Source organism: Mesoplodon bidens (assembly GCF_964165515.1).
Source record: "Mesoplodon bidens genome assembly, chromosome: 6".
NCBI lineage: Eukaryota > Metazoa > Chordata > Mammalia > Artiodactyla > Ziphiidae > Mesoplodon > Mesoplodon bidens.
Genome location: NC_138162.1, coordinates 3,097,038 through 3,119,741, shown reverse-complemented (window position 1 = coordinate 3,119,741; position 22,704 = coordinate 3,097,038). Strand labels below are relative to the sequence as shown.

At 50.8% G+C, this 22,704-nt stretch overlaps 1 long non-coding RNA gene across 1 annotated transcript; it reads left to right on the top strand.

The window, feature by feature from the left end:
* The first annotated feature begins 2,234 nt into the window (after window positions 1-2,234).
* On the top strand, window positions 2,235-5,401 carry LOC308619194. Its single transcript, XR_014016137.1, has 2 exons — window positions 2,235-2,320; window positions 5,210-5,401. It is a non-coding gene; the product is annotated as an uncharacterized lncRNA (long non-coding RNA).
* Window positions 5,402-22,704: the final 17,303 nt, after the last annotated feature.

Sequence of the window (22,704 nt, the reverse complement as noted above, 5' to 3'; positions counted from 1 at the left end):
GAGAGTCCCTGCGAAGATGCCTGCGCCCCCGAGAGTTGAGGATGGCAGACAAGAGGGCGTGGGAGATGCCAGCAGGTCATCACAGTTGGGTACACTGTGACCCACCTACACCACCTTCCCGAGTTATTCATCCAACAGTGACCAGCGGCCCGCTGTGCTCCAGGCGTGCCTGGAGGGTGGGGCCTGAGCTTGGCAGTGGACGGGCAGAAAGCAAGCAGTTACCACAAGGCTGATGCGGATTAGCACAGAGGAAAAGCAGGATTGCAGGGTGAGGGTCTCGGAGGGTGATGCCCAGTAAGAAGGGGCCCGCCAGGTGAAGACGGGAGGGGGCACAGGTCCAGGGGGCTGTACAGAGTGTGAAGACAAGGCGGCTTGACTTGAACGTGGACGTTCACCCACAGCCAGGCCTTTTCCAGCCCTGAGAGCAGACAGAAAGTGACCCATTTCTTTCCTGAGAAGGCCAGCCCCCGGCAGAGGTGGCCCCGGGTGGACTTCAGACTGTTGAGAGAGGCTTCCAGAACCAGGCAGCCAGCTGGCCCGGTGCCTCACCCAGCACTGTCCACCGGGGGTGTCAGTGTCCACCATCAGAGAACCCTGAGGCCTGGGCCTGGGAACCCAAGGGGCCTGGTGGCCGGACGGGAGGGGGACGGCGAGGCCAGAGGGCAGAGGATGTTTGCACAGTGAGTCAGAGCAGACGTGGGACTCTTATGACACACTGGTCCACGGAGGCTGGAGTCGAGGCCTCACGATGGCCGACGCCTATGCTCCCTCCCGCCAGAGGGGCCCTGGATGGGGGCAGGGAGGCGGCCACAGACAAAGGCGGGGACACACAGCCCGTGGCCAAGGGCCAGTTTAAATTAGTGAACATCTGAAATGAAGGAAGTTTTGTTTTGTTCTAAGAACCCAAGTGTGTTGGAACAGTCGGCCACAGATTAGCGGCCGGGGAACACCGCCAGCCCGGCGTCTTACGGGGCCTGATTGAGGAACAGATATAAATACCTCGCTTTCAAATCCTGGATCATTCAGCGGGTGAAGGGACACAATTACAGGGACCCGAACGCAGCCCCCTTTGGGTCAGCTCCCTTCCACTCAGGGTCCCCAGCGGCTCTGCAGTGGCTGCAAGCCCAGGGCTCGTTATCCCGTGGGCACACATGCCATGGAGCGGGCTCTGCTGAGGGCTCAGGATGAAGAATCTAGAGCATCAGGAACCTCACCGGTGGCCCGCCCACCGCTTGCCTCCACATTGGAAAAAAAACCCGCTCAGAAATTCTCCTGTGGCTAACTCATTCCAGAAGCCACCAGACTGAATATCGCTACTGTAAATACATTTCTTCTTTATCCTGGGGCATCTTCTGGCCAAAAGACTAAGGAAAAAGCCAGGAGAGACTCAGTAAGTGTCTGGGCCCCCGGCAGGGGTGGAGGAAGCGGGCAGAGGGAGGTTGGAAAGACAGCATGTTCTCACCGAGGACATAATCTGCGCAGTTTATGAAAGCGCTCGCTCGGCTAGAGGCTCTGGGCTGTGCATCCGTGAGAACCAAGGCGGGAAGAGGCACAGCTTAACCACCCAGGAGGGGTACAGTGGGCGGCGTTTCACCATGGTACCCGGGATTGAATTTATAGAGGTAACCAAGGGAGGGCACGGGTGATCTATGGCATCAAAGAAGAGTTTACCACTTACAGTTTTCAAGGGGAGGAGCCATGCCGGGCCATGCAGGGCCACACGGGGAAGCACCAGGGTCGGCCGGAGCCTAGGAAGGAGGGGAAGCTTGGCCCAGAAGCTCCACTGTGGTTTCTGAGGTCAGTGCCTGGTGAGGCAGGCTCAGCACTGGTGGGTTTGAGTCACTCCAGTGGGCCCTGGGCCATCGGGTACCTCTGGCTCTCGACCACCTGGCTGGAGATATAGGGTTGGGGATCCTGGCTTGTGTAGGAGTTAGAGAGGCAGGTGGTCGGGGTGGGCTCTGGACTGTTGGTCTGCATGTGAAAGGCCTGTTTGCAGGGAGTGGCTTGCTGTCTCCAGGAATTTGCTCCCCCCTGGGGAGGGACAGTCTCACCGAAAAGCCCCCAAAATGTCAAAGCATCATAAGATCCAGAAATTTTTCAACGTGACTGATACAAGCAGATGGACGCTTCTCTGTCCTGGGGTTTGCACTCTTTTCCAGAGCACTGAACGCAGCTGGCCACTCCCGGTCCTTGGAATGGGCTCCCCTGGAGCTCCAGGACTCCGTCTGCTCCTGGAGTCTCCTTGGACACCCTCAGGGCCCAGTCTTGGGTGGTCCTCTGCCTTCACCACCACCCCGTGACCTCCAGAGGGCATGCACAGGTGCTGGGTCCCCATCTCCACCTGCTTCAAGCCCCTCTCCTGAGCTCCGCACCTGCAGACCCACCTACACCACCTTTCACTGACCTTAGCCAGGCCCCAAATCTTCTCTCCCATGTTGTGTTCTCCTGTGGGCTCTCCCTCCGTGAACGGACCCTCTGTCTTTGTCACCCAAGCCAGAGTCCAGGCTTCTCACTGTGCTGTTCATTGTGTCTGCTAGCCCCTCTCCTACCCCTGACACCCCAGAAACTAAGTGAGTGCCTGGTATCCCCAAAGTGGCCAAAACCCAGCTGGTAGACCAGACAGAGAGACTGAAGGCAACGCCAAGGCCCTCGGGGCCTGTCCTGGGTTGGGGTCTCTTCCCCAGGAAGGCCCACCCTGGCAGCTCAGCTCTCTCCCTCCCCCTTGGAACCACAGCAGTCAGAGAGAGCAGATTGTCTGAGTGCCCATTTTACAGACTGGAAAACTGAGGTCCAGAAAGAGGAGGCCATTTGGGAAGAGCTGGTTAATGGGTGGAGGGACCAGGCCTGGGACTCGGCCCTAAGAGTCCTGCTGTGGTGTTTTCTCGACTCACGGCTGGGCCCAGCGAGGCCCCAGGCATAGCAGCAAGGCCAGTGTGGCCAGAGCAGCCTGTGGACCGGGTATAGGGTCAGAGGTCGGGGCACGATCACAGCCAGTACCCTCGCTGGGGCTTCCTTCTCAGGGAAGGGTGGTGACCAAGAAGAGGGAAGTTTATCGGGCACCCACTACGCGTACTCGTTTGCTGCCACTGAAGCACAGAGTACAGCCTCGGGGCATGGATGAGGAAATGGGCTCAGGGGTCCCACAGCACCACTGGAGTCCTGGGGACCGTGCCCCTGAATGTCTGCGCAGTGCAGGACCGCTCGGGGACGGGTGGCCGTCAGGCCGGGCTTTGGGTGGCAGTAGAAGCCCAGGAAGGACACAGCATCCGCCTGGGGGCCTGCACCTGAGCCCTCCCACCCTGGGCGCGGGCACTGTCCTGGGTCTCTGTGTGGGGTGACACCATCAAGAGGCGTTCTCTGCTTTGCGATACCAAGGGCGTCCAAGGTCGGGAGGAAACGTGCCCACCCTACAGGGCCAGCTGTGGAATTTGCAGGGCTCAGCGCAAGCACAAAGATGGGGGCCCGTGTTCCGCAAGTGGGAACGATTTCAAGGCAGCAACAGCAGAGGAGGGCCAAGGGCAGGGCCCTCTCAGCTCAGCCCGGGGAGCAGCCCGGTGCCGTCTCGGGAGAGGGGGCTTTCACCAAGAGGGGTGAGCAGGACAGGTGGTCCCGGCCAAGGGGCCAGAAGGAGGTGGGCTCTGCCCCAAGCCCAGCGTGCACAGGTGAGGGGTGTGCAGAAAGAGTGACAAAGGCCGGAGCCTGGTGGGACCCCTGGGTGGCTTTCAAGCAGGGAATGGAAAACACTAGAGTCTTGTTTGGGGGAGAATAGGCCAGCGAGGTGGGGGGCAGGGTCCTCGTGGCTCCCCATCCCCTGGGCTACACCATCCAAGTGAACCCCACCTCCCGCCCACCTCACTGGCTCCAGGGACCCCATTCTCGATCGCATTAGCTTGGTGGGGAGGACCTGCAGCTCAGCGTACCTGTAAAAGAGGGGGGCACCAAAACTGGGCATCCTGACCTGATGGTAAGCGTTTGGGACCAACCCCCAGAAAAACATCATGTGCATCAATGTACCCACACCACGCGGCTCTCAGGTCCTCTTGAAGCCCACCCTGCACCCTGTGACCCCACGTGCTGCTCCTGGCCATCTCATCAGCTTCAGGCCCCCAGGGAGGAGCCAGGGCCCTACAGGTGGCGTGTGGCCTGGCGTCCTGGCCTCCTGGACCCTCAGTTCCCAGAGGAGCTGCACATCCCAGGGGGCCCACAGAGGAAGCAGGGCCACGGCCCCTCAGAATTCACCACATGTGGCCTCTTGGGCTCTCCGTGAAGTGAGGCTCCCACATCCAGCTCTAGCCCAGGTCAGCCCCTCCACAGCAGGCCCCTCACAGCCCCTTCTCCCTAGCGGTGACCAGGGGGTGCAGTCCCCCGGTGCTTGGATGGTCGTGCTCACCCGGGGCCAGGCCAGGTGGCACGCCTCTGCCCCCCAGGCTCCGTTCAGCTCACTGTCTATCCGCTCCAGCCCCATCACCCTCTTCCTAGAGGTCAGGAAGACAGGTCAGAGGTGGATGGCGCCTCTAGGGTCAAGCGTGGCCATGGTCCAGAAACAGCTTTTGGAGTCCTCAGGGCAGCCTCGGGCAGGGTTCCAGCTGGATGTGGATTCTGTCTGCCTTTGCTGCCCGGGACAAGGCCAGCCGTGCACCCCCGGCAAAGGAGGAGAGGCCCCAAGTGGCAACAGAGGTCCACAGGCAGGAGACTCAGGGTGGTCTGGGGCTTGAAGTGGGGAGGATACCACTGAGACCCACCAGCCAGGCAGGCCCCACCCCACCACTCCAGAGCTCTGGTCCCAGCTGCATGCCCTCTCCCAGTGCCCTGTCCCCTCCTGGTCATGGGATGCTGAGGACGCCACCTCAGAGGGTAATTGTGGGGTTAAAACATAAGGCCTGTGGATCTCCCAACCAGTGGGAGCCTTTAGTTGGTGATTAGAAGAGATCTAGTGCTTTCTACTGCTTCTGCGCTCCCTTTTACTGTCTGCTTGAAAACAGTTATCACACCTGTTGTCATTGTTTGCCCAGCTATCTCCCCACCAGACATTCGACTTCGGAGAATAGGGTCGTACAGTTTCATTTGTATCTCCCCAGTGCCTGATAAGGTCTGAGCGTGTCCTAGCCACCCTGAGGGTATTTAGTGAACAAACGAATGAGTCTAAATGGAAGGGAACCAGTTCTGTGCCAAGCACTCAATTTCTGTCTCACTCCTGCTCTCCCTAAAGGCTGTCACATAATGGTTTCCTGGCTCCCGCTGGTCCTACTACATAAGACATCATGAGGGTCTCAGCAGTCCTCCCCCCATCCCCCAGAACTGTTCCCCGGCCCCCACCAAGGGTGACCACTGCCCTACCTTCAATTGCAGTGGGATAAAATGTGCTTGTTTTGAACCACAGATAAACGGAATCACACAACAAGTGTTTGTTTTTATTTCTGCCTAAAGTTCTTTCCCTCTGCATTCTACTTCACGGTTTCAACCGAATTGGTCCACATAGCAATAGTGGTTCATCCACATTGCTACACAGTATTCTCTTACAGAATATGGCCATCCACTGACCTATCCTATTTTGATGGACGTGGGTTTTTCTAGCTTGGAGGTATTACAAAACAGCTAGGATGGACATCCTTGCACACGGGTTTGCTTGCGCCTGTGTACGCCTTTCCGTTGGGCATGTACCAAGGAGCAGAATTGCTAAGTGGCCAAGGTTGCATGTTTTCACGCGTGCGTGTTCCAGTTGCTCCACATTCTTATCAACACATGGTTTGTCGGTTGTTTTTAATTTGAGCCTTTTGGGCAGGCATGTGATTGTGGTTTTTTAAAAAATAATTTACTGAGTGAAATGCACACACCATAAAATTAACCATTTTACAGTGAACAGTTCCATGGCATGTGGTACATCTACAGTGTCATGGTACCACCACCTCCGTCTAGTTCCCAAACGTCTCCATCACTCCACAGTAAAACTCCTCAACTCTTAAGTCATTTCTTCCCATCCTCCCTCCCCACTGGCACCCACCAATCTGCATTCTGTCCCTATAGATTATCTAGTCTAGAGAGTTCATAGAAACAGAATCACGCAATGTGTGACCTGTGGTGTCTGGCTCCTTTCAATTAACATAATGTTTTTCAGATTCACTCATGTGGTCGCATGTATCAGTACTTCATTCCTTTTTTATGGCTGAATAATAGTCCATTGTATGGATGGACCACAATGGTTTTCATTGTGATTTTAACCTGCATCTTCCTGATTACTCGTGAGGTGAAGCACTTTTTCAGAGACTTATCAGCTCTCTGAAGAACCTCTTTTCTGAAGTTCCTGTCAAAGTCTCTTGCCCACTTTTCAATTGGGATTTGGGTCTTTTTCTTACAGATTTGCCAGAGGTTTTCTATATTCTGAATTCAAGTCCTGTATCAATTTTACGTGTTGTAGATATCTTCTTGCACTTTGAGGTTTGCATTTAATTCATACACCTGTTCCTCACCCATTCCTTGTGCTTCAAGTCCGTGACTGTAGTGTTCAGGCTCAGTGTCAGATCAGTCATGTCCACACCCCTGCCCTGGATTCTATGCAGAGTCTTAGAGAAGAGACTCACCCCCGGCTTCCCTGCCCCCCTGGTCGGCTGGAGGGGCGTCCCAGAGAGGCTTCTCTAGAGCTCATCTCCTTGATTTCCTGCAGCTACCTGACCACAGACACCCCCAAACCCCAAGCCCACTGCCAGGGGGAGAGCCCAGAAGACCCCATCAATTCAATGCCATTGAACAAATCTTTTATCCACACCTGCTCTGTGTCAAGGATGGAAGTCAACCCCAAGTCTGCACAAATGGCTCAGGTCTGGTGGAGAGGTGCACTGGGATGAGGAAGGGGAGGGGATGCTGCTGAAGCATGGGGAGGGGCACACAGCCAGGCTCAGGGTGTTCTGGACCATCCCCCTCTCACCCCACCCCCCAGCATTAGCTGGGAGCATCCAAGTTGACGCACCTGTGAAAGAGAGAGCCAGCACACAGGGAAGGATGCGGGGTCCCCAGGGCCTTGCCTTTGGCCAGCAGCTCACACAGGGGTGTGGAAGGGCAGAGGGAGATGCTTCATCCACACCACCCATCCTGGGAACCTCCGGGAGGACAGGAACTACGTGGGTGGATGTGGTCGGCTGATAATGGCCCCAAATATCCCACGTCCTAGTGCCTAGAACCTGTGAAAGTCACCTTATACTGCAAAAGGAATGCTGCAGATCTGATTAGGGATGTTGAGATGGAAGATTACTTGGATTGTCCAGGTGGGCCCAGTGTCATCACAAGAGTCATTGTAAGAGGGAGGCAGGAGGCCAGAGGAGAAGACGCAGGGCAGAAGCAGAGATCGGAGGGATGTGTTTAACGATGTAGGAGGGGCCGTGAGCCAAAGAAGGTGGAAAAGGCAAGGGAACAATTCTCCCCGGAGCCTCCAGAAGGAAGCAACCCTCTGGACCATCTTGATCTTAGCTCAGTGAGACGGATTTTCTACCTCCGGCCTCCAGCACCATGAGCAGGTCAATGTGTGTTATTTTAAACTCCTCGGGTTGTCATCTGTTTCAGCAGCCTCAGGGGGAATATGAGACAGGACTGGAGTTGAGGGGCTGCGGGGAAGATGCTCAGGAGAGCATCCGGGTTTAGACAGCCAGATGTAGGAGGGGCATCTTAATGGGCTCCCTGGACCCCATGCGAGAGAGCCCGGCTAGACACTGGGGCAAAGAGCAGAAACGACGCCCTCGCCCAGACTCTCGGGGATTCTTTGACCATGATCCCAAGTAGCATGATGTCTAAAATCATGCCCCTGCCAGCCACATCACAGGGCTTGGAATCTGGGTGAACAGAGGCTCAGGAACCCCAGTACTTAATGAACGGCCACCCGCTCGTGCAGAAAAGAATAATCCCACGAGCAGCACCCGAAACAACACCTCCCGCTCCCTGGGCACCGGGTCCAGTTATGAGCATCGTGTGGGCTCCTAGCAACCCCCTTCACAGGCCTTGCTGCTCCGTCTCACAGGTGAGCCCCAACGCCATTTAGAGGATGTATTTCCTTTTTTTAAAATTTTATTGAAGTATAAGTTGATTTACAACATTGTGTTAATTTCTGCTGTACCACAAAGTGACTCAGTTATACGTATATATATATACTTTTTCATATTCTTTTCCATGATGGTTTATTACAGGATATTGAATATAGTTCCCTGTGCTCTACAGTAGGACCTTGTTGTTTATCCATCCTATAGATACTAGCTTTTTCATCTGTTAATCCCAAACTCCGAATCCTTCCTTCCTGAGGATGTATTTCTCATTCCAAAACCATTGCCTTTAACTCTGATGCTTTACTGTAGTTCTATGCCCCTAGAGCTTCTATGCTTTTAAGTAAAACAAAACCACAAACACTCATTTGGGCCACACTAATTCTGCTTTTGCAAACCTTGGGCCTCTTCTTAACAAACCATTTCCTCATGGGCAATTCATGTCATCAGCACCATCGCCAAACAGCCTTTGGAAAGTCTGAGAAAACATGGACACCCTCTCACAGCCTCTCTTGACTCTTTGCACAGAAGCAAACAGTCCTTTGCTGTTCTGCTGCCTGGTCCCTTAAGGATCTCCAGGAGACAATTTCCAATAACCGACACATACCTTTCCAAAGTCCGCAACGTGCACTCTAAGCCAGAAGAGCGCGTTTACACTAGCCCGTTTATTCAGATGTCTCCCAAAACCAGACAGGCCCATCTAATTAATTCAAGGGAGTGGTGCTCATCCATCCACCAGCATCCACCGGCCTCCACCCCTCCAGCCAGGCTCTCTGAGTGCTGGCCTCCATCCTAAGTGTTGTGGAGGCCGAGGCCACAGAGCTCGTCCACTGCACTGAAAGCAGCCAGGAGGAAACCAGTCCATGAGGCAGGCATGGCCCAGGGCTCCTCTCAGGGGTGGCCCCCACCTGCTAAGTGTGTTCACTGCCCCAAAGGGATAGGCGCCACAGCCTGAACACCAATACCTTCCGGGGCTCCTGGGCCCCGCCCACCAGGTCAGAAGGAAGAGTCAGGGAGGATCCAGGGTCATCCCGGGAGACACCCGGCATCTTAGCTCCCTCCGCAGCACCCTCTTGTCCCTGGAGCATCCCCACCCCTCCTGCGGCCTCACGGCGCTCACGCTCAGCTTGGGGACTGCCAGGTTTGGGAATGTTATCCATCAGTAAAATTTTTTAAAAAATCAGAACCTAGCAGTAGCCAACTTTCTTTTTTTTTTTTTTTTTTCGGTACGCGGGCCTCTCACTGTTGTGGCCTCTCCCGTTGCGGAGCACAGGCTCCGGACGCGCAGGCTCAGCGGCCATGACTCACGGGCCCAGCTGCTCTGTGGCATGTGGGATCTTCCCGGACCGGGGCACGAACCCATGTCCCCTGCATCGGCAGGCGGACTCTCAACCACTGTGCCCCCAGGGAAGCCCAAGTAGCCAACTTTTAAACACGATTTAATGTCACCTCTATCTCATGACAATAGAATAAAGGACACTGCTGAACATGGAGTAAACAGAGCTTTATGAAGAAAAGCTGTCCTTGTTTAGTTTGCTCACCGTGGACCTGTGGAAATGTCACCCACATTGGGACACACGGGCTGGGAGGCTCTAAGCGCCTGACAGCCCCTGACACTCTAAGTTGCCGGAAATCCAGGTCAGGCTGATTTCACCGACAGGTGTCCTTGTCCATCTTCTCGACCTGCAGAAGCTCGTGGAGGACCACGGTATGGTATCCTGTCATTCTGAGCATCCCTTCTCACTGCTAAAGGCGATTTGTTGCATAAACACGCATACGCGCAGGCTCTGGGCCGGATGCTGAGTGCCGCCAGCACCGGCCATCATCCTGACTGAAGGACTGCTTCATTCCTCCTGCCTCTTTCATTAAGTGTCTACTTCTAGTTTTCTTTTTGTCTTTTGGAAAATGTGGTTTGTCACTTTCAGTGAGGTCTTTATTTACAGACTCTCGTTTCCCTTTCGGCGAGCGTCTTCCCCGTTTCTCACTCACCTTGCATTCTAAAAACATGGGTATCTCGGTCACCTTGATGTGCACCGAGACAGTGACACTGTGACAGTCACCCGAGTGACGCTTCTGTTCCTCAATCATCTTTGCCTTTCCTCCTGTATTTTCTTTGAATGAATAATGTCCTCCAGATTGTTGTTTGTTCATTTTGTTTTGTCTTTTGCCAAAATGCTTTATGAATTTCCTATATCCTAACATTTCAAAAGTAAACTTTTTTCTTGAAAAGCATGCAATCCTTTGTTAAGCCTTCAAGCAGTCAACAATCTCTGTGTCTGTGTAGGAACCCAGCACGGAATCAACAGATGTACTAAAGCACATTAGTGTGGTGACAATTGACTCTGTTACTTTAGGGTAGCTGTTTAAAATATCAACCTCAACTGATCAGAGTCAGCTTTGGTTTCTAAATGTGACCTTTATTAACGGTTCCACCAAAGAAAATAGCCATAGGTTGAATATTTGGACTCAGTAGCTACAAACAAGACTTTTGGAGTGTGTGTGTGTGTGTGTGTGTGTGTGTGTGTGTTTACATTTATTTATTTAACTATCAATCAAGCAGACTAAACCCACTCCTTGGGCTTAGGGTTGGCTGGGGTGACCCCGTGCTCTAGGGAGCTAATAATGTCACAAAATTTAATGAAATGCCTGACTTTGGAAACAGTCTGTCCAGGGCCACCAAGATCCTGGTGTTTGTCCCATCCTCACTCAATTCCTTGACATGAAGTGGAGGTGGATTAGTGCCCACCCCATATCAATCCCAAGACAAGGGTCCTGCAACCCAGCCCCCCAGATATCTGGAGGTATACAGAGAAGAAGGGTATCTCTGAGGGCCTGGAAAGGTAGCTCGGGCACCACGTAGCTCCCAAGACCACAGCCGTGGCCTGTGGGAGCTGTCAGGGCTGACCCCTCAATCCTCTGGCCAGATCCTTCATGAGCCTCAGGACACCGAGGCCCAGGAGAGGGCTCTGGTTGAGGTTACATGGTGACGTTGAGGTCACACTGCCTGGGCCACAGCTCTGAGCCCTGTCCAGATCTGTTTCCTCTGCACCATAGATGTTTGACTCAAGGGGCTGCTTAGGGTGTGTGGGATGCAGTGTCAGCAGTTAAGGGCCTGACCCAACTGGGGCGGGGGCGCTCAGAGCTGCCCTGCCTGGACAGAAGGTGGAAACCACTTCTGAAGCCACATTCCAGGCAAGAAGCCTTCCACAGGGACGTGTTGGCAGTAAGGAGGACAGGTGTGGAAGGAGGGACGTCAGGGCAAAACCTGCTAATGGAGAGAAAAAGGAAGTGCAAGGGGCACCTGAACTTACCAACTCCCCCCGCTGGGACCTAACCCAGGCCAGTCCAGATCTGCCATATGGGTTGAGACTCACGGAGGTGCCACAGTTCAGACAGCTTCAACCAAAACTATCAGTGGCCACACTTACTTCATGATGACTACAAAACCCTTGATCTTGTAAGTTGTGCTAGTGTTTCCTTTGCTGTGTTTTAGTAGAATCCAACAGGAGGTTCCTGAAAACCTATTCTTTTAAATCTTTTGATAGAGGGGATGGGGAGAGGGAGGAAAGAAGGAAGGAAGGAACGGAGGAAGGGAGGGAGGGAGGGAAGGAGGGAGGGAGGGAGGGAGGGAGGGAAGGAGGGAAGGAGGGAGGGAAGGATGGAGGGAGGGAGGGAGGGAAAGAGGGAGGGAAGGAGGGAGGGAGGGAGGGAGGGAAGGACGGAGGGAGGGAGGGAGGGAAAGAGGGAGGGAAGGAGGGAGGGAGGGAGGGAAGGGAGGGAGGGAAGGACGGAGGGAGGGAGGGAGGGAAAGAGGGAGGGAAGGAGGGAGGGAAGGAGGGAGGGAGGGAGGGAGGGAGGGAGGGAAGGAGGGAGGAAGGGAGGGAGGGAGGGAGGGAAAGAGGGAGGGAAGGAGGGAGGGAGGGAGGGAGGGAGGAAGGGGAGAGAAATAAAGACTGTTACTCCATCTCCATCTCACTGGCCAATAACCAGGAGCCCACGTGCATCTAGCTGGAAGTGGCAGATTATCTTTTCCAAAGGTGGAGACAACAACACCTTCTTTCCCACACACTCTTCTACCATGTGACCTTACTACTGTCTATCAAGAGATGTGGTCTACATCCCTTCCCCATGGACTTGTCACTGCTTTGACCAACAGAGTATGGAGAGTGGGGCAAGTGACACTGAAGCCTGGGTCACAGGGCCCTGTACCTTCTGCTCTTCTGCTGGGGCACTCACTCCTGGAGCCCTGAGCCCCCAGGTGAGACATCTGACCACCCTGAGGTGGCTGTGCTCTGAGGAAGCCCAGGGCATGGGACCTGTTCCATGGAGGTTAGGAGGTCTATGTGGGTGGGGAGGGGGACCCCTCAGACCAGGATCTACAGCCCTTGCCCATGACTTTTTTTTTTTTCCAGTACGCAAGCCTCTCACTGTTGTGGCCTCTCCCGTTGCGGAGCACAGGCTCCGGACGCGCAGGCTCAGCGGCCATGGCTCACGGGCCCAGCCGCTCCACGGCATGTGGGATCTTCCAGGACCGGGGCACGAACCCGTGTCTCCTGCATCGGCAGGCAGACTCTCAACCACTGAACCACCAGGGAAGCCCTGCCCATGACTTTTAAACTCTGTGTGCAAACCTGGGTATTACCTTAAACTTTTTTTTTTGATGATATGTATTTTAAATTGTTTTAAATACACTCATAAGTCCTAAGTGCGTGGATCAATGAAATTACTCAAACTGAGCACAGTTCTGTTTGCGGCACCTGTGTCAACAAAGAGATATTGTCAGACCCCAGAGACGCTCCCATTGGTTCCTTCCCTGTCAGTACACCTAGGATAACCACTGCTGTGATGATATAACTTAGATGATATAAACTTAGATGATATAAAATACAAAAGTAGTGAAAGTAAAGAAAATGATAGTGTGTTTACTTTTTTGTATTACATTTTTTCATTTCTCACGTTGTTTGTGAATTTAAAGTTGCATAAATTTGTGTATTGTTCATTGGCATTGCTGTACTGGATCTCATTTTATGAATATCAATTAATTTAATCAGTCTACTCCTACCAAAGAGTGATTCTAGAGAACTGGAATTTAAGGAAGAGTTTTAGTTTGGTTCTTGGGCCAATCCATTTTGCATGTGAAAAAGAAACAACTTGGGGTTCAGAGGTCTGAGAGTTATGAGCCGAACTGCATCTCAAATCATTATTAGTGTATAGCAATGCAACAGTTTGGGTGTCTTAATTTTGTATCCTGCAACTCTACTGAATTCAGTTGTTAGTTACAATGTAGTTCCAAGGCATCTTTAGGACTGTATATATAGTAGCATGATGTCTGCAAACAGCTACAGTTTTACTTCTTCCTTTCCAAGTTGGATGCCTTTCATTTTCTTTTCTTGTCTGATTGCTGTGGCTATGACATCAATGCGAATTTGAATAAAATTGGTGAAAGTGGACATGCTAGTCTTATTCCTGATCATAGAGAAATGCTTTCATCTTTTCATCATTAAGCATAATGTTAGTGTGGTCTTACCATATGTGGCTTTTATTACATTCAGATATATTCTCTCAATACCCACTTTGTTGAAAGCTTTTACCGAGAATCCGTGTTAAATTTTTTCAAAAGCTTTTTCTTCAGTGCTTGAAACTTTTTCCTCACTGAGCTTCCCCACCTAAGACTTCCGCACTGAGTGGATTCCACATTTGTTTATTTATCCACTTTCCTGGTGATGTGCCTGCGGGTTGTTTTCTTTAAAAAAAGAACAAACATCTGGGACTTCTCTTGAGGTCCAGTGGTTGAGACTTCACCCTCCACTGCAGGGGGCTTGGGTTCTATCCCTGGTCAGGGAACTAAGACCCTACATGCCTCACTGCTTGGCCAAAAAATAATCATAATAAAAGATAAAAATCTTCGTTGAGGCATAATTCACATACCATACAAATCACTCATGTAAAATGTCCAGGTCAATGGTTTTTAGTGTAGTAATAGATGTGTGCAACCATCACCACAGTCAATATCATACTGTTTTCATCACCTCAAAAAGAAGCCCTGTACCCTTTAGCTATCATCCCCAGTACGACAGCCCCCCTGCCCTAAGCAACCACTAACCTACTTTCTGTCTCTATGGATTTCCCCTTTCTGGACGTTCTCATAAATGGAATCATATAATATATGACTTTTGTGGTCATCTGCTTTCCCTCAGCATGTTTTCCAGGATCATCCAGGTCATAGCGTGTGTCAGTTTCTTCATTCCTTTTTATGGCCACATAATATTCCATCGTATGGAAATAGCACATTTTATTCACACATTCATCAGTTGATGGATATTTGGGTTCTTCCTACAATCTGTCTGCTACAAATAATTCAGAACACTCATGTGTCTTCATTTCAGGAAGTGGAATTGCTGGGTCACATGGTAGCTCTGCATTTAATTGTTTGAGGAGCTGCCAGACTATTTCCCACAGCAGCTGCCCCATTTCACCTCCTCTCAGAAGTACAGGAGAATTGGATGTACGCATCTTTAACTCCACAAGATACCACCAAATTGTTCCCAAGGTCACTGTGGCAACCCAAGTTTAGCCCCGCTGACAGGGCAGAGTATGAAAGCGTCACATTCTCACCAGGAAGTGGCATCACCAGACGTGAACATCTGATGACCACATGGGTATGCAGTGGTCACTCACCAAGCTGGAGCTTAGACTTCCCTGATTACCAGGACAGAACCATGGGAAAGCACCAGTATTCTGTTGTGCTGACCTACTGAAAATGTTATTTCATGGGGCTCAACCTCATAGTAAGATCGAGCTTCCTTTTATGGAATGAATGAATCAGTTATTTCTTTATTTACTTCATCCACACTGGTTTCCTCTGCTGTGAGTTTCGTATTCATATATTTTGCCGATTTCCCTGCTTTTTTCAGGAAAGAGGTCTTTTTCCTTTTGATATATGGATATAGGGCTATGATTTATGCATTCTGGATGTTAGTCCATTATTGCATGTATGATGAAAATATCTTTTACTGCTCGGAGGCTTGCCTTTTCACTCTGCCCATGGTATTGTTTCACGATAAGAGGTTTTTAATCTTCCAAGAGATGAACTTATAGACCGTTTTGGGGTCTGTGCATCCTTTTGTGGCCTTCTTTAAGAAATCTTTCCACACCTTGAGATCATTCAAGATAGCTTCCTTCTCTCTCTTTTAGTAATGCTGACATGCTCATTACACCAGGTCCTTAAACCGTCTGGAATATAGAAGTTGTGAGTGGTGTGATGTCACAACCTGATTTTCTCTCTTTTCCGCCCTGATAACAATGATCTCCACGTCGTCTGTTGTCTGGGCTCCCCTGAGGATCACTTGCCCCTCCGCCACTTGGTGAGTTTCCCCGTGGGAGCAGACCTGTCCCTGGGCTCCTGGCTCTGACCCACTGGGCCCCTTTTCTCTCCCCGCTACACCGGTCTCCCTTTTTTTGCCATCACTTTATAAGACTTAATAGTTGAAAATGCAGATAACAGCACCTCCTTCTTCAAACTTGTTTTGCTTATATTCCTGCCCTGGCCCTTGCTCAGCAATGGGCATGGTAGAATCCATTTTTCAAGTGTCGTTAAAACAAACACAGGCCTCCTTGAGATTGCACTGGCATTCCAACGGATGAAAACATGACGTGAGGACACATGACATCTGTAGGATACTGAGGATCCCACCCATGAGCCTGGGGCCACTGCCTCGTCCTTGTTTCCCAGCTGTTTTCCCAGGATTTCATCAGGGGCTGCACCAAAAGTTATGGAAGCAATTCTCCACTGGTGAGCGCTCAGCTAGGGTTGAGGGTTTTCTACTGTAAACACTGCTGCAGTGAGCGTTTCCTTGCGTGGGTCTTGGAATCCATGTGAGAGGGTGGGGTTAGGCTGCATCCCTAGACGTGGGCTTGCCGGGACATAGAGCATGAACGCTCACAGCGTGGGAAGGTGTGCCATGTTTCCTTCTGGAAAGATTATACCAGTTTACATGGCGAGGGGCCAGACCTCACGGGTGAGCAGTGGGCTCAAGGCAATGGGATTCGGTTCGTCCTGACCCCGCTCACAGGCTGGCAAAGGTGGAGGTGTCCGGCCATGAGTCCATAATCGCAGCAAGACGTGACCCCCCATACCCACCCCACCACTGTGGTCCCTCTGCTGGTCTCACTGACCAGGCTCGGGGGACGGTGGCTGGAGGTGTGTCTCTTCCTTCAGCTTCGCCCCCAGACCTGGGGTGAGGTCCCACCCCAGCCAGGGTCTGTGGAGCTCATCTGAGCTCTTCCATGGGTGTAACCTCTGCAAGGCAAGGAGTGGAGGCCAGCCCTTCACACTGCATCCCCAGGGCTATGGCAGCGCCCAGGCACAGAGCCCGTCCTCAGGATATACTTGGAAACTAATTAGATCAAGGACTGTCCCAGCTGGGACCGGAGTCTCAGGCTGCACACTTGGTAGAAACGTCCCTGTTCCTGTTAGCATGACGCACCTTGATCGGGTCCTATGTGCACCTTCTCCAGGCTCCCAGAGGCACCTGAAGACACCTGGTGCCCCATGAACCAGGGAGCCACGTCTCCTGGGAGCTGGCTTTGCGACCGCAGGGATAACCTGCCCTCCCAAGAAGCTCCCCCTGCAGCCTGACCTTCAGCCAGATGCAGAAGTCCTTGGGCACAATCTCTGCCATGTTTCATCAGTCAGTGTGCACACAGGGCCAGCCCCGATTCAGGGGAGGGAAAACGAACTCCACCTCTCAACAGGGAAGTGGCAACAACGTATCAAAGAAAGTGATGGGGGCCTGGTCATAATGACCAGGTCATATGACCCTGGTCATAATATCAGCATCACCCATAATGGAGGTCATCTGCCAGGGTTGATTCTGAGCCAGGCATTGGGCACCTACCATTCTAGGTACATACTTTTGTTCCCATTTCATGGATTGGTGAACCGAGGTTTGGGGGGCCTTATATCTAACAAGTAGCAGCACCAGGGTTCAAACCCTCTTCCATCTTGTTCTCAAGATATTACTCTTTCTACTATATCAGGAGGCTTTGTGACAAGAGCTACCAGGGGCCTCCTTTCATTGTTTTCTAGGATATTTTTCCAAGGACACTCAAATTGCTTCAGCTCTCCCATATAGTTTCATGTTTTAAATTATTCTAATTTTGAAGATATATAAGAATATATTCATTATTATAAAGCAAACAGCCATGGATCCACCACCAAGGTCAAGACAGACAGCTGCCAACGGCCAGATGCCTCCACCCTGACCTTCCCGAGCATGGCCCCCCTCAGCCCTCCAGAGCTAACCACCACCCTGACTCTTACGGTAATTGCTTCCTTCTTTTTCTTTTTAGTTTTACTATCTAATTATGCAGCCCTAACAATAGAGTTTAGTTTTGTCTGTGTTTTAACGTTATATAAATGGAATCATACAGTGAGTATTCTTTCATGTCTGGGCTTTTTCTCCCCCTCAAAATTATGTTTTTAGGTTTATCCGTGTTGCTTTGTGGAGCTCAGATTATGCGTGTGTGGATGTGTGTGGGATTTGTGGGTCCCAGTTTTCGTTGTCACTGGCTTCTCGTGCTGTATGCAATTTCTTTGCATGAATACACCACACTTTACCATTTCTCTCTCGACGGGCATTTGCACACACGAGCCCAGGCTCCACCAGGATGCTTTTCCAGGGGTGGGACCGCTAGCTCAAGGGCAGGCACACTTCCGGCTCTACCAGATCGTACCCACCCATTTCCCCACGTCCACTCCGACCGGCAGAGCTTTTTACATGCTTGCCAACACGTGATATTGACAGATATTTTCATTTTCCTCCATCTGGCTAGACATTATGATAGCTCGCTGTGATTTCATGTTCCACAGCATTTTAAAGCCCATTTCCGTGGCACGATTAATGAGTAAACAGCGCTGAAGAATGACGCTCTCTCGCATTGAGAAGCACAGTGGGGCTCCAGGCCTCCTTCCCCAGCTTGTTCTGGTTTTATTCCTCTTATTTTTATCTCAGTGATCGCAGCGCCTGTCTTTCTTTGGTGATGAGGTTGCAAAGCCAGGGGACGGTTGTGCGTCCCCCCCACAGGTGTCCAGTCACAGCCCCGAGGTTTGGCCCCCTGCCCAGGGCCTTCCACAGTCCCGAGAGCTAAGCAGGGTGAGCTCGCCACGCCATCCACCATCACGGACAGGGACAAGAGCCACGTCCTGTGTCCTGTGCGCCTGGCTAGCAAGCCCCCCACCCTGAGGTCTCTAGTCGATGTCCAGGGCCTTTGGCGAGTGGCTACCCTACATTCATTCATCCCTTCAATCCACCTTTATCACGTGCCAACTCCCAGATAAGAATGGCGGACACCACTGTGCACCAGGCTGTTTTGTGTCGGTCTCAGTCTAGCCATAGCGATGCTATCGGCTGGGAAGGGGATACTGGCCAGGGAACAGTCACGTGGTCCCCTGCTTCTTGTGGCAGCTCCCGCAGACATTTCTCCACCGGAGCCAATGTTGGGCTGCACCCACCCTTGTGGTTCTCCTGACTGCAAGATGCATCTCAGCAACACCCTTCAGGGAACGACGGAAAAACAAGGCTTGTCACCCATGGGTCCTGGAGGGTCTACGCCTCACATGGGTCTGACCCCACATAGCGAGGTCACAGGTAGAGAGAGAGAGCATGGACTGGGAGTTCTGCCTTTTTTGAGGGATCCAGGGTGGAGTGCCTAGGGCTTTGCAGGGTCACTCTTTACTGGCAAATTTTAAACCTGAGAGAGAGAATTAAGATTCGGGAAGGGAAAGGCGGGGTCATTTGAAGGTCAGTTACCTAGGTCCCCCAGGATTTCCTAAAAGAACATCATGAGAGGGGCGGCCGAGCTCTTTATCTAGTTGTGCAGTGGGAAGGTGTTTATTGAGAATGGATGTCTTTGAAGTGGGTGCCCAGGCAAGCAAAACCTTCATGTCAGGCACCTGCCCTACAAAGCCACTATCCTCAGCATTCATGCCGTGTTAGCTCACTTAACCCTTAGGCAACACCGTGAAGGCGGTACAGTCATCTTCCCTTTGGACAGACAAAAACACCAGCACAGAGAGGTTAAGTGAATTACCCTAGGTCACACAGCAAACAAATGGTGGAACTGAACTGGGGATCAAACCCAGGGACTCTGTCTCCAGTGCCCACACATAGAAGCAGCCTGGGCTCAGGGCACCTGGAAATGAGGCTGGTCCCCCTCCTCCTAAAGGGTTCATGTTGCCCAATTTCAAGACACACTACAGAGCCACAGACCATGTGATAGAAAAAGAGTAGACACAGGGATCCATAGAGTAAGATAGAGAGCCCGGAAAGAGAGCCACGAGCATCCCCAACTGCTTTGTGCAAACGCACTTTAAATTTTAGAATAGCTCTGAGTTTACAGAAAAGTTGCAAAGATAGTACAGAGTTCCAGTACACCCAGCACCCAGCTCCCCCATTGTTAGCATCTTACGTTACTACGTTACTACAGTATATTTGTCAAAAGTAAGAAACAACATTGGAACATTTGTAACTACACTGGTTTGGAAACTATAACAAAACTCCATTTCATTCTGAGATCATCAATTTTTCCCTAATGTCCGTTTTTGTTCCAGGATCCCATCCAGGACACCATACTGCATTTAGTCATGTCTCCTTAACTTCCTCTGAGCTGTGACACTTTCTCAGACTTTCCTTGTTTTTGATGAACTTGGCAGTTTTGAGGAGGACTGGGCAGGTATTTGGGGGAATGCTCCTCAACTGAGGTTTGTCTTAGGTTTTTCTCATGACGGTGCTGGGTTTGAGGAGCGGAGACCACAGAGGCGAGTTGCCGTCCTCACCCCATCCTCTCAGAGGTACAGGACGTCCACAGGACGGATCACTGTTGAAGTTGACCTTGAGCCCTGGCTGAGGTCGTGCTTGACAGCCTTCTTCCCCGTGAAGTTTCTCTTTTCCCTTCCACACTGTCCTCTTTGCAAGGAAGTCACTAAGTGCAGCCCACTCTCAGGGCTGGTGGGGTAGAGAGGAGGGTCTACGTGAATTATTTGGAATTCTGTGTGGGAAATTTGTCTCTTCTCCCCGTTTATTATTTATTCAATCATTTATTTATATCAGTATGGAATCGTGGATATTTATTTTATAATTTGGGTTACACTCCAATTCTACATTTTTGTTTTACTGCTCCAATTATTGCAGCTTTGGCCATTGGCGGCTCTTTCAGGTTGGCTCCTGTGCCCCGTTTGTTTTTTGAACACACCCTTACCTTCTGTGCCTACAGGATGCTCCAGGATCATTGTGTGTACCTCCCACCCCAGCCCTAGAATCAGCTGTTTCTATAAGGAGCCCTGCTTCCTTTCATTGGAGGATGGTGTTAGAAACCAAGATCTGGGCACTGGGTGTGCTCATTGCTGCTGGGACATCATTACTTCTCACTCTTCTCAGCTGACAGAGCTGGGAAATACATGTGTGTACAGTAATCTGCATATACAAACATATCTGTAACTACTTCTGTATCTGTCCATCTCTATCCACATTAAGCTAATATGAGTCCACTCTTATGAATCCAACTTTAATCCAGTACCGTATGGTCCTTTCTAACTTTCCCCTTTGCTTGTGTGTAACCTCCCCCTTCAACACTGAGAAAACTAGATTCCACTGCTCACCTTATATCCACTTACTTGTTCCCTCCCAGTGTGCCTGCACGGCACCTTCAGAACTGTTAACCCAGACCCCCGCAAGAAAGAACATTACCAACCAGCACAGCATTTACGCACAATGCTTTTCATCTTTACGCTTACAGTTTCTAATCAAAATACCCTTTTCCATAGTCACTTAGGTCAGCTTCTTTTCCCCCATTCCCTTCAGAGATGTTATATTACACGTATGTAATACAGTTAGTCTTTTGTCACAATCTGCCTTCCATCCTGGGATCCCCTCACATTTTGGTTGATTTTTAAAATTTTATATATCAAAGTTCACTCCATGTGCTGACAAGCTGTATGAGTTTTGACAAATGCATAGTGTCGTGTATCCACCAGGCAGTGCCATGCAGAATGATTCCACCACTTAAAAATTCCTCTGTGCCTCTCCACCACTTCTCCCACACCCAACCCCTGGCAACCACCGATCTTTTTCCTATCTTTATAGTCTGCCTTTTCCAAAACGTCATATCAATGGAATCCTACCATATGTAGCCTTTCTGGTCTGGCTTCTTTCACTTAGCAGAATGCATTTAAGCCTCATCTATGATGCTGCATGAATTAGCAGTGCTTTCCTTTTTCTTGCTCGATTCTGTGCCATTGTCCAGAAGCACCACCATTTGTTTGTCCACCTGTTGAAGGACATCATGGTTGCTTCCAGTTTAGGGTGATGATGAATCATGCTGCTTAAAAGTTCACATGTAAGCTTTTCTGTGAGTGTGAGTTTTCAACTCACATAGGTAACAATACATAGAAGTGTGATTCTGGATCCCATGGTAGGTCTACATTTAGCTTTAGAAGAAACTGCCAAACTGGCTTCCAAAGTGGCTGCACCATTTTGCATTCCCACCAGCCCTGAATGAGCTTTCCTTTTGCTCTACATACTTTCATGTGCTTATTTGCCATGTACCATTTTTGGTGAAGGGTTTGTTCAGATTTTTACTCGTTTTTAATTGGGCTGTTTTCTTATCATTAGGTTTGAAGTGTTCTTAATATGTTCTAAATACATGTCCTTTACTGATAGAAGATTTGCAAATATTTATCCCCATCTCTGGTTTGTCTTTTCTCTCCACATAGTTAAGAGTTTGATTTTTTTCACTAATGTTTTGTGCTTTTCCATCTATAGATCCTACACATATTTTATTAAGTTTATGCTTAAGTAATTCATTGTTCTTTGGTGCTGTTCAACTGATTTTTGACAATGATGTAAAGACAATGCAATGGAGAAAGAATAATCTTTTGAACAATCGAGGCTGTAACCATTGGTCATCCATATGCAAAAATAATAATAACTTCAACACATACCTCTCACCAAATGAAGTGAAGAGGATCTGAAGCTCCACATAGACCAGCTCTCCCCTTGGCCTCCACTGCCAGGGACCCAGCAGGCACAGGGCATTGGGTAAACCCACAGGAGAAGCGGCCAGGGTTTGAGTCCCAGCTCCTCCATTTACCAGCCATGAGACTGGGGTGAGTGACTTCAGCACCTCTGTGTCCCAGTTTCTCCAATGGGAAAATGAGGATAATAATACAGCTGCCTGGTATGTTGTCCCAAGGAGTCCATGAGCTAACACACAAAATGCGTTAGAACAAAGTCTGCTACACACAGAAGCTGAGTATCCTTTGCTATGTTATCGAGGTCACAACAACCTCATCTGCCTTTGCTGCTCTTGCACCCCACAGCCCCGCCCCTCCCTGCAGAAGGTCCTACCCTAGGATCGCCAAGTGTCCTTCCATGGTTCCAGGTGGGCTCCATCCCTGGATCTCAGTGATCTTCCTCCACCGTAAGGGCCCCTGTAGTACTTGACCCAAAGCTGCAGCCCAGTGCCTGGGCCCTACTGAGGCCGCGTCGGGGTCCGGGAAGAGGAGGGACACATCCTGTGAAGAGGGACTCCCCTTGCAGGCAGCATTACCCCACTTCTTGACCAGGGAGTCAAAGTTCAAAGGCCCCATGGCTGTCCAGGGTCGCAAAGCTCTGAGTGGTGA